Source organism: Glycine max, chromosome 8, assembly GCF_000004515.6.
Source record: "Glycine max cultivar Williams 82 chromosome 8, Glycine_max_v4.0, whole genome shotgun sequence".
NCBI classification, from domain to species: Eukaryota; Viridiplantae; Streptophyta; class Magnoliopsida; order Fabales; family Fabaceae; genus Glycine; species Glycine max.
This window is the reverse complement of record NC_038244.2, coordinates 27,299,243-27,302,880: the sequence shown is the minus strand read 5'-3', so window position 1 is coordinate 27,302,880 and position 3,638 is coordinate 27,299,243. Positions and strand designations below refer to the sequence as shown.

Genomic DNA, 3,638 nt, shown 5'->3' with positions numbered 1-3,638 from the left:
TGATGATGGATATGTGATGTGAAAGTCTTTATACTTGCTTGGCTTATGTATCTGTCTCATTGACCTTCTAGGTGTCTGAGTGACTCTTCGTGTAGTATCAGGATCAATAACAGTGTTAGCAAGTTCATCAATAGGATGATCAATTGGTGATTCTGAGGGAAAGTCACCAAACTAATCAATGGTAGCAATTAGGGAAGAGAGTGACATAGGTAAGACAGTAATGGGATCAGGTTTATTTTGGGCAGTTGAAGGAAAGCAATCTTCATAGAAAAATGACATTTCTAGAGATAGAAATGGCTTTGGTCTTAAGGTCTAGGGTGACATATCCCTTTGTGTTTGGCTTGAATCCCAGGAAAATAGAAATAGCAACTCTTAGATCAAGCTTCTTTTTGTTGGCAGTTAAGGAACTAGTGAAGCATAGACAACCAAATACTCTTAAAGAACTAATATCATAGGGGGTTCCATAGAGTTTCTCATAGGGAGTTTTGTTACCAAGAAAAGTAGTAGGTATGCAGTTAACAAGAATACCAAAGTGAATTAAAGCATAAGACCAACAAATGAAAGGTAAATTAGATTGAAACAACAAGGATCTAGTAACATTAAGCAAGTGTTGATGCTTTCTTTCTACAATTCCATTTTGTTGAGGTGTTTCAACGCAGGAAGTTTGGTGTATAATTCCAATTTCATCATAGAATTGTCTTAGAATGAATTCTGATCCATTGTCTGATCTAATCATTTTCACCTTTATATCAAACTGCCTCTCAACCATGACAATAAAGTTCTTTAAGTGTGTTTGTGTTTCAGCTTTTGAGTGCATAAGAAAGATCCAAAAAAATCTCGAATGATCATCTACTATAGCGAGAAAAATATTTGTAGTCATTTAAAGAAGTTACACTACAAGGAACCTGAATATCAACATGTATAAGGGCAAAAACACATGAAGAATGAGATACACTACAAGGAAATGACTATTTTTTATGTTTTGAATGATGACAAGTATGACATACAAACTATTTATCAGTTGTGAGAAGAGGATAATTTTTTTTAAACAACAACATTCTTTCAGAAGATGGATGGCCAAGCCTAAAGTGCCACAAGTCTAGGCATTTTATTACATGAAAAAGCTGAAACACTAGCAAAAACAGCAGGAACAGAAGTAGCAGGAATCGAAACTGTGATAGAACTAGGATCATACTCCTTTAGAGGCTTAAGAGGAAGCATCTTCAGCCTATAAAGACCTTCCACCATATCAACTATACCAATCCTCTTCAGGTTCTACATAACCTGGATAAAACATTTATCATTCATGAAAATTAGCTTGCAAGGCAATGAAGAAAGAAGCTTAGATATAGAAATCAAATTGAACTGAAAGCTAGGTATGTATAGAATATCTTCTAAGTATAGAAACTGAGAAAATTGCATTATGCTTGCATGAGTTGCAATGACTGTGTGGCCAATGGGAAGCTTAACAATTATGAGATTTATTTTCTTACAAGAAGAAAATAAATGAGGAAAAGTTGTGACGTGATCAGTGGCTCCTAAGTCGAGTATCCATTCACTTGAACCTGTCTTACTTACACTACAAGTAATGGATAAGACATTACCTTTGTTTGCATTGCTAGAACCAGTGATTGTACCAATTTGATTCACATGTTTATTGTTGTGAATTTAGCTCTAGTGCTGCAATAGTGCCATTAGCGATGCATATTGTTGAGGAGTCACCTTCATTTCAGCATTCTATACATCTTGATTTTGTTCTGTAGTAGAACCGTCTCCCTCTTCTTTCAACACATTCATATTACTGATGTTTGAGCTTTGAGACTTATGGTACTTGTCCAGGAGGATAACATGTTTCGTGTAGCATTCATCAACTTTGTGGTTAGTGAAACCACAATATGTACAAAGCTTGCTTCCTTTCCCATTGGTTACAAGAGTAACTAACTTGTAACTAACTTAACTAACTAAGCTAACTCTAGTTACATGGTAAACAAATTGAATTAACAATGATCAACTATATCTATGCCAAGAAAAATATCTTGCCGAACATAGCAATAACATTGACCTACTTTGGCCATCCTACTATATTCACAAGACTTGGGGCACGACTATGGTGAAGATTGCTTATGGTGGACAACGATGAGGAATCAACAAATAACCTGTAATAACATGTTATTAATAGGAAGAAAAATACTAACAAAAAATTAAAACAACACAAAACATGAATAAAATAAAAAGATAAACGAAAAAAATATTACAACTTTAGTAGGTATTAGGTTTGAGCTCAAAGAAAGGACACTTGTTGAACTGATATTTTTTTTAATACATTTGAATTTATTTTTTCCTTATAATAAAAATTTTTCCTTTTTTTTCTTTCTAATCTCATCCGCTCTTCCCTTCCACCGTGTCCTCTGCCAACCCCTTTCGCGCCCTCGGTTGCAACTTGCAACAACGACCTCTCGTGTCTCCGCCGTCCATTCTAGACTCGTTCTGCAATCGCACGCTGACGGTTGAGGGGCTCTACGAGTAGGTGAAGACAACGCTGTTTCTGCCGCTGGTAGTGCTTCAACTTGCACTCTACCTTGCGGTGGGTACATGGCGACAAAGGTGGTGCTTCAAGGGTGGAAGGACGAGGAGAATTCGATGCCCAAGTGGATGTGTAGGTTTATGTGGATCACGTACTTGTGCACCAGATGTATTCCCTTCTCGTTTGGGTATTCTTCTCGATTTCAATCGTGTTTTCTCTCTCGATTTGGAATCTTCAAGTTAATTTTGTGTGTGTGTTTGTTTTCTTTTGTTCTTAGATCTAGGTGGAGTGGATCCCAGATATGGGAAAAGAGACAATATGGAGGGCAGAGTCGTATATTGCGGCGGTGGAATCGACGGAGAGAAGATGAAGTTGTCGTCATCACCGTCGTGGGAGAAGACTTTTGTTGGAGTTGTTGGGAAATCTTGCCTCAGCTAGAAAGCAAATGCATTCTGAAGTAAAAAAAATGAGATTGTTACATATTTCGCTGGTGTAAATCTGGAAAAAAATCCAGTTCTGGAAGGGAGGGAGGAGATGGGCAAACAGTAATGTGGATCAGGAACTGGGTTGCAGAAAGAGGACTCAAATTAAAAAAATGATAATTTTTTTTATTTTAAAATTAATTTTTTAATTTTTAAATATATTTTTAATTTTTATTTTCCAGTTTAAAATCTTTTGCTACCGGTTATTTTTAACACTTCCACGGTGGTTCACTTTGCTAAGACTTCACCATAGTCACGTCTCGAGACTTAGATTGATTTTTGCACTTCCAAAGAAGTACCATGTAATTTGATGATTATTCCATGCCAGTCTTCATCTGTTGTAACAATAACTTGAAAAAATCCGCCTGCTACATATACATTCGTGTGTTCTTAGACAATACTATTTATTTGAATTGAAAATAATATGGGCAAATAAAATTGAATAGGTGTAGGACTGTAGGAGTACTAGACATCAATGAACATGTAAATTAGTTTTAAAATGTTCTAATCTAATCGACTTCAAGTTTTAATTGTTATTGCGGCATCTTTGATTTATGCAGCCTTTGAACTTGTCGCCGATTTGTTATCTTTGAGTTAGTAAATATGAGTTAAGTTGTGTGTCATGTGTCCAT

The 3,638-nt window shown here is 36.0% G+C and overlaps 1 long non-coding RNA gene across 1 annotated transcript; it reads left to right on the top strand.

Moving 5' to 3' along the window:
• Nucleotides 1-2,346: 2,346 nt before the first annotated feature.
• On the top strand, nucleotides 2,347-3,383 carry LOC106799781 (uncharacterized). Its single transcript, XR_001389554.3, has 2 exons — nucleotides 2,347-2,711; nucleotides 2,802-3,383. It is a non-coding gene; the product is annotated as an uncharacterized lncRNA (long non-coding RNA).
• The last annotated feature ends 255 nt before the right edge of the window (nucleotides 3,384-3,638 follow it).